This window comes from Megascapheus bottae, chromosome 18, assembly GCF_031878675.1.
Source record: "Megascapheus bottae isolate mThoBot1 chromosome 18, mThoBot2.hap1, whole genome shotgun sequence".
Classification (NCBI taxonomy): Eukaryota; Metazoa; Chordata; class Mammalia; order Rodentia; family Geomyidae; genus Megascapheus; species Megascapheus bottae.
The window spans coordinates 48,388,046-48,402,107 of NC_143526.1; the positions used below are offsets into that span (position 1 = coordinate 48,388,046).

A 14,062-nucleotide genomic window follows, 5' to 3' on the forward strand; every position below is an offset into this window, starting at 1 on the left:
GGATATAACTTCATGAAAGCTAGGAGGATGGTAAAGTCATTGCAAGAACCCCAGACTGCTCTTGCTGGGCTAAGCAATAGTTTATCCTCAGTTTGACTAGTGCAGGTTTGCATTTATTTTCTTTTGTTTAATCTTCACATTTTCTATCTTACTTGTTGAGAATGTGTGTTTGAATAAGACCCCAATTACTTGCCTTTGGGATTAAGCTCCTTGGTTTACATGAAATATGTAGAGTGTAAACGCCATACTAAAGGAATTGCTCATAAAAGAGGTTTCAGCTAATACCAGCCACAGTTTTCCCAACTTGATCTGTGTGAGCAAGCTAAATACTCTAGTTCTATTTCATTCACACTTTTAGTGGCCCTGTCCCAGACAGGATTTCCAAGATGGTTTTTGTTTTACAGGAAAAGCCAAAGTTGAGAGTTGGCTTCCCCCCCGCCCCCCAGTCCTAGGAACTGAACTCAGGGTCTGAGCACTGTCCTTGGACTTTCTCAAGGCCAGAGCTCTACCACTTGAGCCTTAGCACCACTTCTGTCTTTTTTCTATGTATGTGGTACTGAGGAATTGAACCTGGGTCTTCATGCATGCTGGGCAAGCACTCTACCACTAGGCCAAACTCCCAGCCCGAGAGTTGGCTTTTTAAATGACTTTTAACTGCCTAGTGTTAATCAAGTAGGATGTCATGTTCCTGCATGATTTAGCAGCAAATGGCTTTGTTGTTGGTTGAAATCTGAACTAACTTCCGCACCATGAGTGCTGTGGCATTAGAGCTGTCAGTGATGGTAGGGTCACTGAGGGAATCAATTCAGTTTTGATCCACGCATTTCCCAGCACAGTGTCCAGTATTCTGATTCTGATTTGTCTCTGTGAGATGGAATTTAGGGGAGCAAACAAAACCACTCTGGATCCCAGGGTGCTTATAGAGGAAATTCCTGTGTTCATCCCAAATGTGTGGGAGAGCCATGAATTGGAAGACGAGGAAGTGGCAGGCAGGTTACTTTCAGAGCAGTAGGCACTCTTCCAGTGTATGTTATAGAGGCTTCTTTGGATTTTCACTGGACAGTTTCTTGCAGGCAGTTTAGAAAAGACTTGGAGAAAGACAGTGCAGAAAATCTGAGGTATGTGTTTCTTTCTGCTTGTGGTGAATTTAGTGTTTTATTTTTAAAATACTAGTGTCTAGGGATTAAAACTCGTTGGGAGAGCTTTATTATTAAAAACATTAAAACAACAGTAGCAACAACAAAAAGAATGTAGAGAAAAATCTCCTTTCCTATTCTGTTCTTTGTGTGTGTGTACTTTACCATTTTGGTCTTTAGTCTCTGGTACCTTTTATACACTCAAAACAAAACAACAAAACACAGCTTCTTAAATTCTTGATACTTGAATATGCAGATAAGCCCATGTGTAACACTCTTGGTTCTTTTGAGTAATAAATTCTATAGCACTTTCTTTATGATGGGAGGTCATATTCCTAACCACCAATAAATATTGTAAAGCACTTTCGCTGGAGCCAAGCTAACCCAGGGCATCTGTCATTCCGGTCGCTGCTATTAGGAATTATTGGACTGAACCATTGGCAGAGGAAGCAGGGGGGGGGTGGTGAGCATGATGGTTGTAGTATTCTCTGCCCTGTCATGTGTTTTGCATTAAAAAAAACAATCATGCTGCATATTAATTGTGGGTTAGTGTGGGCAGATGTGTGCACCTTCTGTTGGTAATGCTTGGATCAGTGGGCAGGGGCTTCACTGGCTTGGGGCACCTCTCACCTCCCGTTTGGCAGACCCATCCTTCTGATGCTATACTGTAAATTTATTTCACCTCAGAGAGTAAACAGATATATTGGAGCCCCAAGGGTTCATGGGTAGCGTATTTACAAAGGAGCCTCCTCCGCCAGCCCGTGCCACCGCTGCTAATGAGAGCGGTCATTAAGTAAATGAGACGTCGCCTTTAGCTGGCTTAGGAGTTCGCACACTGAGGGGAGAAGATATTTAATTGAAACCCGGACACAGGCTTCCCTACATGTGACCGTGGTGAGGCAGGCAGCTGCCTTCCCCTCCCCCACCCTCCCTGTGCACCCCCCCCCATGTAAATTTCATGATTGCTTTCCGTGATGTCATTTTGAAAGAGGACAGACAATAGCTGTGGGGAAAGGTAAGTCAATGTTATGTTCTTTCGCTGACAAAGGCAGATACAAGGTGCTTGGCTTTTCCCCTTGGACAGAGATGGGGAGGGCCAGAACAGAGAGGATTTCTAAGGCTCTCTTTGCAGGAAAAGCAGGTTTGGGGGTGGCTTTAAAAACTGTTCTGAAGGGCAAGGCTTTCTTTTCTTCCTGTTCTGCCTTGGATCTGTGCTTCTTCTCTTTCTCTGCCCCTCCCGCATCTCTGAGATTCTCATAAGCATGTTGTGCGTCAGACGGAGAAGGCATTAAAGAGGGAGATGCTCTGGATCGAGATGAGAAACTTTGTGCGAATTTCTGGAAGAGGAACACAGTCGTGTCTGGGTCACAGGATACCTGGGGGGACGCTGCTCCTTCAGCAGAAGATCTCTCTTGGAACTTGGGATCCCCATCCCAGGTAGTGAACAGAGATGCTTCTGGAAGCATTTTATCTTTGCATGCATGTGCTTCCAAACTTCAGGAGAAATACACTCAGCTTGCGTGTGTCTGTGGGATCCATGTACAGAACTCTGCCACTTGTCCTCTTAGCTTCTTCTCATGGTATCGTTGTGGGGTTGGAGTGTGTGGTTGTTTGTGGTGCCAGTGACTCGATTTGCATATTTAAAACTAGCAGTTCTGAGCTTTGGCCACTGTCATGCTATTGCCTGCATGAGAGCCCTTGGGGCCACAGGATTGGTTCTGGCAATGGAATTCACATTCTTCTTTATAAACCAGGAAAACAAACGGGCACAGGATGGTTTTGTTTCGGTGAAGTGGCTGCTCCCTGCCTTCTCTGAGTCACCAAAGCTTGCTTTCTTAGCATCATTGTTGACTCAGTAGATATCACCGTTTGGTGAAGTTGGGTGTTCACTTTCTAAAACAAAACATCTGAGAGGGTTTGGGAATTTAGCTCAGGGAAAGAGCACTTGAGGTCCAGAGTCCAGTCCTCAGCCCTGGGGAAACAACAACAATCAACAAGCATCTGAGAGGTGGCTTAGTGGCTGTAAGAGGGTTGGTCTTGGGACATTAGACTGTCACTGTAATGATAGTGATGATAGTGATAATTTTAATTGGGGGGAGGGCTGTGAGAAATTTTGTCCCGATGGTTTATAAAAGGGATCATAGAAAGACCCAGAGACATCTCTGAGACTAGTGGCCAAGTGAACAAAAGGCAGGAGGGTATTTAGGCAAACCTGAAGTGAGCGGAGCTCCCAGCTGGTGCTGAGGGAATGTGCTGGCTCCCCTCAGGGGCTGACAGAGTGGGGTGCTGAGCCCTCACCCGAGGCAGCTTTGGGGGAGGCTCCCTTCAGCTCCAGGCTCCTTGCCACTACTCCCTTCCCATTGCTGATTGGCTGTGATTATCACCTCCTTCCATACGGCCCCCTTAATTAACTATAAACAAAAGAGTAGAGAGCAGGGTGTGCTCAGTGGATGCTGCTGGCAATAGAAGTAGACATAACCCCATCCTGGAGTTGCGTCCTTTCTATAGAGGAGGTCATGGTGCTTTCAAAGAGGAGGCAGCTCTCTGCAGTAAAATGCTCTACTAAGCTGTAACCCTTCACGGACTCTTCTGCATGCCAGATCCCTGACCCCTACATACCTGATGGTGTTGCTGATTCAAGGGGCTAAGCAGGAGGCTCTGAGAGTTGGCATGGAGGCCTCTCCATCCTGGAATGATCTACTTCCTATATCCCTTAGAATGCAGAACCTGGATGTGGCACAGGAGCAGTCCCAGGAAGGGTGTGTGTGTGTGTGTGTGTGTGTGTGTGTGTGTGTGTGTGTGTGTGTGTGTGAGAGCTGCTTCTGCTTAACCCCGTAGCACTGCCCACATCTCTGGAGGCAGCTGCGAATGCTTGGAGATTATGCTTTTGCCTCAAATGCTCCTTTTCCCCCATAGAGACAACATGCTCTAAGAAGACCTACCTGGCCTTTGGGCTGCCAGTTGCTGATGGTCTCTCCTCGAAAGCTCTGTGAATACTCAGAGCTGTCAGAAGGGGCTGGGCTGCTCTGTGCTACAGACCTGCACTATGCCACTTCGCAGCGCAGCCTGGAGTTTGCCAGAGCTTGGCCTGTGCCCTCGCTGTGACAGGCACTCTCCCTGGTGCTGGCTCCTTCTAATCTTAGTCCCCAGTCATTTTCTGTGCAGATGATGACACGGGTGACTGTGTGTGAACAAGTGGCACCAATGCGGAGGGGCTGGCACCAGCCACGCAGGAGGGCCGGGCTTCGACCTCAGTGCCTGGAATGCTTGTTTCCACAGTCCCAGCCCTGGGCGGACCCTGCAGGCCAACAAAGGGCTAGAGACCCCTCGGGTCTCCAGGAGCTGCCGAATGGCAGTGGGCAAGCTGGTGGGGGCTGATCTCTCCCTGGATCATCTCTGCAGAAGGCACATCTGCCATGGACGAGAGTGAGAGGGGCTGGGAGCTGTGCACTCCCCCTCCCTGAGTTGTAGGTTGTAGGTAGGTCTAACAGCAATCAGACCACCTTGCAAGGGACACGGAGTGGGTGGTAGGCAGGGTCCTGGAAATGCTGTGCCATTCCCAACCCTCAAAACCTAGCCCAGAGTCCCTTTTTCTTTATGGAGAATTGGACAAGGGAATGTACTTCTTTCTTTCTTCTTTTCCCAGCTCCTCAAGCCTCCTTGTCATAGGTCTTCCCTCTCTGCTCTCTTCTTGTAAATTCACTTTATGAAGTAACCAGAATTTAGTTATCTATCGATGTAGCTTTAGTGGGAATTTTGAGATTACAAGGAAAATGGAGTTCTATAACCTACATCATTGGATTAGATGGAAAGATTCTATATTTCTCAGAAGGGAAGAGAGCAGCTGCCACCATTGCTGCCCTGAAGGCTTTCTGCTGCCTAAAGATTATGGTGTCTATGAATTGTCCCCTGCCGAGCCTGGTGTGGGGACTCCACTTCCACCATGTCTTGAAGTTCTCAGCATATTTTTTTCTGTGCTTCGTAGATACTAAAAACTTCAAACAACTGTGAATGAGAGGCATTTCCACTTGAATATTTTTGGTCTCAGACCTCCTCTGAGTCTGCTTCATATAGAATAGAGTAACAGATGCTTGCCAGGTGAAACACAGTGTGAGGACACTTTCCTTCTTGTCTTCAGTGCTTCTGGAACTCATTTGATGTAGTTTCAAGTCCTTTCACCCCTTAGTTAATGCCATTTGGAGAATTGTAAGAAAATGAACTAGCCGTTTATCTTTTTTTACACTTTAAATTTACACTTTAAAAATGTAATGTTATTTTAACTAGAAGGAATGAAAGTAACTCAGAGGACATTTTAATCAGCCTTGGCTGAGAACATCTGCTTGGGCTGGGATTAGGCCTACCCTGGGGAAGGCAGGAGATTGTCAGGTACAGTTGTGATTATTGGTGGCCTTATGGCACCCTCTTGGTCTGTGCTCTGAAAAACCTCTGCCCAGTAGCCTGCCGTCTGAGTGTAGCTCAATGCTTAGGCAACAGCTGGGAATGGTTTTCCTTAGGGCTGCTTGCAGTTGTTTGGACATATCAGAGATGCCTTGGGACATCCCAAGTGTGGCCCATGCCAGGAGAGTGCAGGTAGAGTGGCCTTTGGACGGTGTGTCTGCCAGGGGGGCTGTCCGTATTGGCTTTGTGCAGAGTGGCTGGGTGGGATGAGTGTGAGACCATAGGACGAAGTGTTAGGGCGGAGAGGTGGCGGAATCACACAGCAGAAACTGCTAAGCCTACCCCAAACATGTATCTATCTGGTCTCACCCTTGGAGAGTGCTCAGCATTGGTCTGAAGACTCAAGCGGATGCCACTTGGATTGTCCTTCTGATTTTCCATTCGCCTTCCTAAAATATACACAGTAGGGGATCAGAGGGTGGAATAAGGTCAGAGCCTAAGTCTTTCACTTCACTCTCCAGGACCTAAAGCAGAACAGAATGGGGCTGGCCTGACCCTGTAGTGGAAAGGAGGGTCCCAAGTTCTTTCTACTGGGACAGGAGCTGGGATGTGCTGAGGTGTTCTGAAACATTCTTTAGAAGCCCCTGGAGGGTATCTGGGGATGTTAAATCAACAATAACTCAGGTCAACTCTGGTGGCCTTGCAACGCATGACTCACAGTTCAAAGGCTCCCAAGAACCTTTCTAACTTGTGCATCCTATTGGGAGGATTTGTGGAAGCAGCTGGGTCTTTTTACCTATGAGTTTGCTGAATTCTGAAAGCAATATGTCTTTAGCCAGTGGTTTTTTTTTTGTGTGTGTGTGTGTGTAGGCATCGTAAGTGGTGCCACCTGCTCCTCTCCAGATTTAGAGCTGCGTCTTGTGCGGTAAGGCACTTGGGGCGAGGGTGCCAGGGTGACAGCTTTCCTGTGCACCCACCACCTTAGAGACCTCAGTTTGGGTGATTCCAAAACCACCTGCTCTAGTCCCAAGCAGCTAACTTAGTAATTGGTTTACACATGGAATTTTACTTTCTCAAACACTATGCTGATCAAAAATTTTGTTTGGAGGGAAAAACAGAAATTTGGGAAATTATAGGGCATGAAATATTCAATGTTCTTTTCATTGAGACAGGGCCATTGTTGACCAAGTGGCCAAGTAGCCTAGCTGTCAGGAACAAATAGGAATGTTTGAGATTGTATGAGGGCTGTGAGGTCTGGGGACTATGGTAGCTGTGTTGAAAGATACTTCAAGAGGAGCCTTTCTTATGGTCCCACCTAGGCTTGCCTGTGCCCACCGTCAGCCCCGGGAGGACATTTTTAGATAGCAGACATGCCCTTACTTCCTTTCTTGGCTCTTTTTTACAGCTTGAGAGACAGCCTTGGTCTGCCTCCTGTCTCATATCTCAGCCTCCCCAACTAGCAAGGATTTACAGGGGTGAGACTGGTGCCTGGCTCCTTGTTCACCTGTTTTTTTTTTTTTTTTTGCCAGTCTGGGGCTTGAGCTCTGGGCCTGAACACTGTCCTTGGGCTTTCTCAAGTCTAGAGCTCTACCACTTGAGCCACAGCACCATTCTCTGCATTTTTCTATATATGTGGACGAAGGAATCGAACCTGGGTCTTTGTACATGCTAGGCCAAACTCCTGGCCCTACTCACCTGTTTTTCTTTCTTTCTTTCTTTCTTTCTTTCTTTCTTTCTTTCTTTCTTTCTTTCTTTCTTTCTTTCTTTCTTTTTTTTTTTGCTAGTCCTGGGCTTGAGCTCAGGGCCTGAGCACTGTCCTTGGACTTTCTCAAGGGTAGAGCTCTACCACTTGAGCCTCAGCACCACTTCTGGCTTTTTTCTATGTATGTGGTACCAAGGAATTGAACCCGGGCCTTTGTGCATGCTAGGCAAGCACTTTAACCACTAGGCCAAATTCCCAGCCCCTGTTTTTATTTCTTATTGTCTTTTTGCTAGTCCTGGGGCTTGAACTCAAGGCCTGGGCACTGTCCTTGGACACTTTTTTTTTTGATATTTTTTTTATTGTAGTTTATAAAAGGGTTACATGATATTTGCCAGATAGAAGGTGCATTAATTCACATACATGGATACCCTTTCACATGTCTTGGTCCCCATTACCCTCCCCCCCACCCCCCATCTTGTTTTCCTCCCTTCCCTATCCAATTTCAAATAACCAAATACAAATATATCCAATATATCAGATAACAAAGTGAGATACTGTGACAATATGAGATAACCAAGGGACAGCAAAAGAGATGAGAGATAACATAGTACCTTAAGGACAACAATCATTCATTATATGGCTTTTGTTTCAATATCCTAGAGGTCCTTTCAATTAGCTTCATACTATATGGCCTTATGTATCAAGGGTTTGCTCTATTGCAAACCTCTGCTAGTAGAGCCCAAGGTTTCTACTGATTATGACAAATGAGGGAAACCATTGAGCCTAAGTTCCTTTGAGTCTGGCTTACTTCACTTAATATGATTTTTTCTAAGTCTTTCCATTTCTTGGACACTTTTTGCTCAAGACGAGTGCTCTACCACTTGAGCCACAGCACCCCTTCCATGGTTTTTTTTTTTTTTTTTTTTTTTTTTTTTGCGTATGTGGTACTGAGGAATTCAACCCAGGCTTCATGCATGCTAGATGAGCTACCACTAGGCCATGCTTGTGGACCCTCACCTCTTATTTTTATGCATCTCATGCGTTGTGGGAATAGCCCTTCAGCAACTCTGCTATCATGTTGCAGACATGCTTGCCTCCTAGAGAGCCTGCGTGCTACCACTCAGGATCTGTCTGGCACAGATCTGACAGAGGAGCCCTCCTCTGTCAACAGAGCTGGAATGTTCAAAGTCAGGCTGAAGATAGCCAGCAAAGGATTTTGAAGTCAGAGGGTTTTGGGGTGAGAAGTAAAGCTCGAATCCTTAGCTGTGAAATTTTCAGTTCTGGGTTATCTGTTGTCTGCTTTTCCCTAAGACTGGGTCCTGTCTCCTGTCACTGGAGACTTGCCACCTAGATCAACAGCAGAGTATGCACCTACACTTGAGGGTACCACTTACTGTTATTTAAAAAATGGCCTGGGATTTGGCTAGATTTTTAGATTTTTTTCATGCATTTCCATGGAGGCCATTCCTACTGCTCACTTTGGTGAAGCATCCCTGCCACAGTGACCTCTCAGCGTCCCATGAATGTATCCAGGAGGCTAACTGTGAGATGTCCCTGCCTCTCAAGATAGAGACAAGAAATCTCCTGTTTTTAAGAGATATGAAAAGCTGTAAACTTGCTGCCTCCTTTTTCCCCCCTATTCATGCTGTTAGAAGTCTTCTTCCTGGGCGTATCCTCTGGAGGGAAAAGAAAAGTGGATTTGTCATTTGAATTGCATCAAATAAGGCTTTATAGCTCTCTAGAAAAATACTGGAAGGGCACAGTTCATGAGAAAGCAGTCTGGGTCTGGGCCCTTCTGTGGTCTGATGTCTACGGGTAGACTTTGCTCTCTGGCCAAAGTCACAACTGGAAACTGCTTCTGGAGGTGGGGGTCTCCTAGGATTGGGCTTTCAGGCTTGGCTATTAGCCTGTACTTGTAAACACATACTGACTTTGCTTAGGAGGTGGAGTCAAACACTTTGGAGTCAGCTGATGGTTTTGGGAGCTGTGATGCTGGAACCTAGTGCACTTTCTCCACTAGGCTACCCCTATTTAGCCAGTAGTCAGAGGCCAGACCACCTCTAGCATAAGTAAGGTATTTGCATTTGATGAACTGTTTGTGTGCACTGGTGTATCCAGGTTGGGAAATTAGCAACTCCTCTGTCTACCTTGATGTCTTTTTCCCTATACATTTAAAAAAGTTATCTTTTTGTTTTTCGCTGGTTCTGGGGCTTGAACTTGTGGCCTGAGCCCTGCCCTTGGGCTTTTTTTTTTTTTTTTTTTTTTTTTTACCAATCCTGGGCTTGAGCTCAGGGCCTGAGCACTGTCCTTGGACTTTCTCAAGGCTAGAGCTCTACCACTTGAGCCTCAGCACCACTTCTGACTTTTTTCTATGTATGTGGTACCGAGGAATCGAACCCGGGTCTTCATGCATGCTAGGCAAGCACTTTAACCACTAGGCCAAACTCCCGGCCCCGCCCTTGGGCTTTTTTCAAGGCTAGAGCTCTACTACTTGGGCCCCAGCACCACTTCTGGCTTTTTCTACATATGCGGTACTGAGGAATTCAAGTGGGGTCTTCGTGCATGCTAGGCAAGCACTCTACCACTAGGCCAAACTCCTGGCCCGAAAAAAATTATCTGTAAGAACTGGGTTTGGAAGTGTGGCTCAGGTGATAGAACAACTTCCAATGAGCAAAAGTGTCATATACCAAATTCAAGTTCTGGTCTTGGACCCGGAAAAGTTTTACAAAGGAGTTGCCGTTTAACAAAGCAGTTTATGAATATAATGCTCCTTGACCAATGTAACCTCTTTCAGTATTCTCATTCATCCCTCCCAGACCCTCATTTTTCTTAATTTTGTAAGATATACCTTGAATACTTGACTGCATCCCCAACTCCTCTTCATTTCACTTCCCCCTTCCCTTCACCCCTGCTTTACCCCTTACAAGTACTCATTTCTCAGTGTTTACTTTGTTGACCTTTGACTTTGCCTTTTTAGGGAAGTACATTTTTTATTAAAGAATTTATTAACATTGATTTTTGCATCATATTTCAAATGACGTGTTTAACAAACAAATATTCAAGAAGGGAATCTCTATATACAATCACTGGCACATAGAAGGAAGTACATTTTTGAGCTCTCACTTGAATCTACTGTATTTCAGTTAATACATTTGTACTTGCATATCACCCAACATATTACTTATAAGTTTATAAGCTAATTCTAGTGTCTACATATAAGGGAAAACATGCATCTTTTGTCTCTCTGGGACTGATTTACCTCACTTAATATAATTTTTCCAGATCTTTCCATTTCTTTACAAATGATACAAAGTCATTGTTTCTAAGAGGTGAGTAAAATTCCATTACACACACACACACACACACACACACACACACACACACACACTGTCTTTTCTTGATCCATTTGTCTCTTGAGGGTCATTTGGGCTAATTCCACACCTTGGCTATAATGAATAGTGTTGCAGTAAGTGAACATATTCGTGTTGGTCGTTTTACTGTACCTTGGTCTGTAATCTTTTGGATAAATGAGCAGAATTGCTGGACCCTACCAGGGAAAGCCTACAGGCCCCTGGAGACAGCTCTTTCTGGTTGACAAGGCCCTCAGTAAAGTGTGGTTCAAGGAAGAAAGAGTTGTCTGTTTTCTTCTCTTTCTGAGCTGGGAAGCTGGGCCTTTCAGAATATGATGTTTTGGTACAGACAGGAAGCAGGTGAAGGTTTGTGAAGTGTCCCTTTAAAACTAGTAATTTTTGAAGCCAGGAGTTTAGCCTAGTGGTAGAGTGCTTGCATAGTATACCCGGGGCCACGTACACAGAAAAAGCCAGGTGTGGTGCTGTGGCTCAAGTGGTAGAGCACTAGCCTTGAGAAAGCCCAAGGACAGTGCCCAGGCCTTGAGTTCAAGCCCCAGGACTGGCAAAAAAGTATTAACTTTTCACTTAGAGTCCTTAACTTTGATCACAGAATAAGAATTTCTGGACAAGTCACAGTGGTAAGAAGACTTGGCAGAACTTTATTGAGTGAGTAAGCAAGCAGCATGCATGCAGACAAACAGGCAAGCAGAAAGGAAGGGACACACTCTGATAGAGTGTGGGTGCTTTCCAGGAGAGACAGAGGGACACACAGCTCCTTGGCTGTTAGGGGTATTTATATGTAAAGGCAGGGTGTCTCACTTCAAAGTTATGTAAAGATAGATGTTTTATATTTGCTCTGATCACTCCTGGTGTTACACTCTGTTTCTGGATGTTGGAGGTATTCCTTCCAGGTAAGCATGCGTGCTGCCACAAAACAGAGGCTTATCCTTGAGATAAGGAAGGCATCCTGTTGGTTGCATTTTGGGTAGGAGGCTGCTTAAGTTTTGGGGGAGCATTTCTCCCAGGAAGCCATACATCCTGCTAGACAAATGTTAATTCTCGGGATGAGAAATGCATCTTTTAGGAAGGAATGTATCCTGTTGTCTCTCTCTGAGGCAAAGGTTGTACTTTTGAGTTTCTAAGTACCACGTTTCTGAGTTGCCTTCACCAGGCCTAATTTTCCTCAGTTTATCCTGCCTCATTTCCCCCTAAATGACTTCAGTCCCTTAATCTTAAGGGAGTAGATGAATGACTATCTCTTTATTTTCTGTAAATTTATCATTTTCCCCTAGTCTATCTTGCCTTCCTACCACAGAGAAGAAAACAGTAGAATAGACATTCAGCGGCCTGGGTGCCATTTTGGTCCTGGGGGCCAATGTGACCTTTGAGGAGTCCTCAGTTCCACCTTCTTAGCTCAGGGTGAGGTACCCCTCTTTTGCTGTTAGTGGAATGGAGCCCGTAGGAGCCTGCCTGTGCTGGTTCCCTGGAATTCACGAGGTAGGCTCAGCTGTGCTGACCTGGAAAGCAGTTTCAGGACATAGCTCAGTGAAGCGTGCTGGTCAGTTAGCCTGCTCTCTTTCCTAAGCACGTGCTCAAGCTGCCTTTAGGAGTGGCGGTGGGTGGGTGGTCAGGATGTCCCCATGGGCTTGTCCTAGGCTGGCTCCCTGGCCTGGTCAGCTGGGAGTCCCATGGTGCCACTACATGGGACTGTGTGCTGTGTGGCCATTGTGTCTATTTCTTCCCCACTGGCTTCTCCTTTGGCATCTTTTCTTTGTTTTGAACTGGCTTTTGGAAGCCACTTTTCCCCACTCTGGTTCCTAATCCTTGGAGGTGTGTGTGTGTGTGTGTGTGCTTGCGCATGTGTGCGCGCGTGTGTGTATGTGTGCCTGTGGTGTGTATGCGTGTGTGTGTGTGTGTGTGTGTGTGCGTGTGTGTGATATATGGTGTATGGTGTGTATGGTATTGTATGGTGTGTAATGGTGTGTTGTGTGTGTGTGATGTGTATGTGTGTGATGTATGGTGCATGTGTGTATATGGTGTATGGTGTATGTATGGTGTGTGGTGTGTGGTGTATGGTGTATGTGTGGTGTGTGGTGTATTGTGTGTGTATGGTGTGTGGTGTGTGGTGTATGGTGTGTGGTGTGTGGTGTATGGTGTGTGGTGTGTGTATATGGTGTGTGGTGTGTGTGTGGTGTGCATGTGTGTGATGTATGTGTGTGTGGTGTGTGTATATGGTGTGTGTGTGGTTGTGTGTGTGGTGTGTATGTGTATGGCGTGTGGTGTGTGGTGTGTATATACGGTGTGTGGCGTGTGGTGTGTGTGGTGTGTGGTATATGTATATGGTGTGTGGCGTGTGGTGCGCATGTGTGTGATGTATGTGTGTGTGGTGTGTGTATATGGTGTGTGTGTGATGTGTGTGTGGTTGTGTGTGTGGTGTGTATGTGTATGGCGTGTGGTGTGTGGTGTGTATATATGGTGTGTGGCGTGTGGTGCGCATGTGTGTGATGTATGGTGTGTGTGTGGCGTGTGGCGTGTGGCGTGTGTGGTGTATGGCGTGTGTGCACGTGTGTTCCGGGGTGCTAAGAGTATCTTGAGTTTGGGGCTGGGGTGGAGGAGTCCTCACCTTGGAAGGGACAGGACCTTCTGTCTGTGTCTGAGAGGCCCCTTCCTGGCTACTAGCACCGTGGGCCCTGAGCAGATGCGTTTCCCTGGGACACGGCTGCTCTGCTCTGGACACCCTTCTTCCTGCGCCTAGCCTCTGGGGACAGGCTGCCTGGAGAACCGGCCCTGGGATCTGGTTTGGGAAGTCATTATTGCTGTGGAGCAGTTTAGCTGTTGTTTCTGCAGCATTGGTAAGGCTGGAAGAAGTATGGATACCAATATAAGAAAGACTCCGCCTTAGTAACTGCCTGCAACATGCTATTTGCATTTTTAAGGAAATATTTCTTTGAGACAGCCTGGGTGAAAGGTCACTATTTACATGTAAATGGAAAAGAGTGTGTGGTGCTAGAAGTTACATCTGTATTATTTTCTCAGCAGTGAGCTGCTGTTGGAGAGATTAGGAACATGGCTTGCATTTGGCTTTTATTCAGTAGAGAAAGTACCAGCAAGGCAGATTTAGAGGCAAAATAATAAGGGAAATGCGCAAAGCTATGGAATTGCCAGCTTCCCTGCCTCTCCTCTCTCATTTTCACACAAACTCAGCAAAAGCAGGTCTGTCTGTTCTACTCAGCAAGTCATCATTCTACTCCTATTTGGATTCCTGTTTTAAAGAAGGACTGGAAAGAAAAAGAGAAAAGCTGGCCCCCATTTCCCCCTCGGCCCTATTTGTGTTCCTGTCAAAGCTGTTCCAATGGGAGCTTCTTCAGCACTAGGGCCCTCTACTGGGTTCCATTTCTGGAGCTCCTGAGGACCCTCGTAAGGAAAGGCCTGGGAGCAGAGTTTCAAAAGGGTCCTGTGTGGTCTGAGGTGTCCCA

At 46.2% G+C, this 14,062-nt stretch overlaps 1 protein-coding gene across 1 annotated transcript in view; it reads left to right on the forward strand.

Moving 5' to 3' along the window:
- The first annotated feature begins 2,118 nt into the window (after window positions 1–2,118).
- The window catches only part of Myt1 (myelin transcription factor 1), a 74,288-nt gene continuing 62,344 nt past the window's right edge, over window positions 2,119–14,062 (forward strand). The window contains exon 1 of the mRNA XM_090352679.1: window positions 2,119–2,151. The gene's annotated coding sequence lies outside the window, so the exon portion shown is untranslated. The remainder of the gene's footprint in view (window positions 2,152–14,062) is intronic.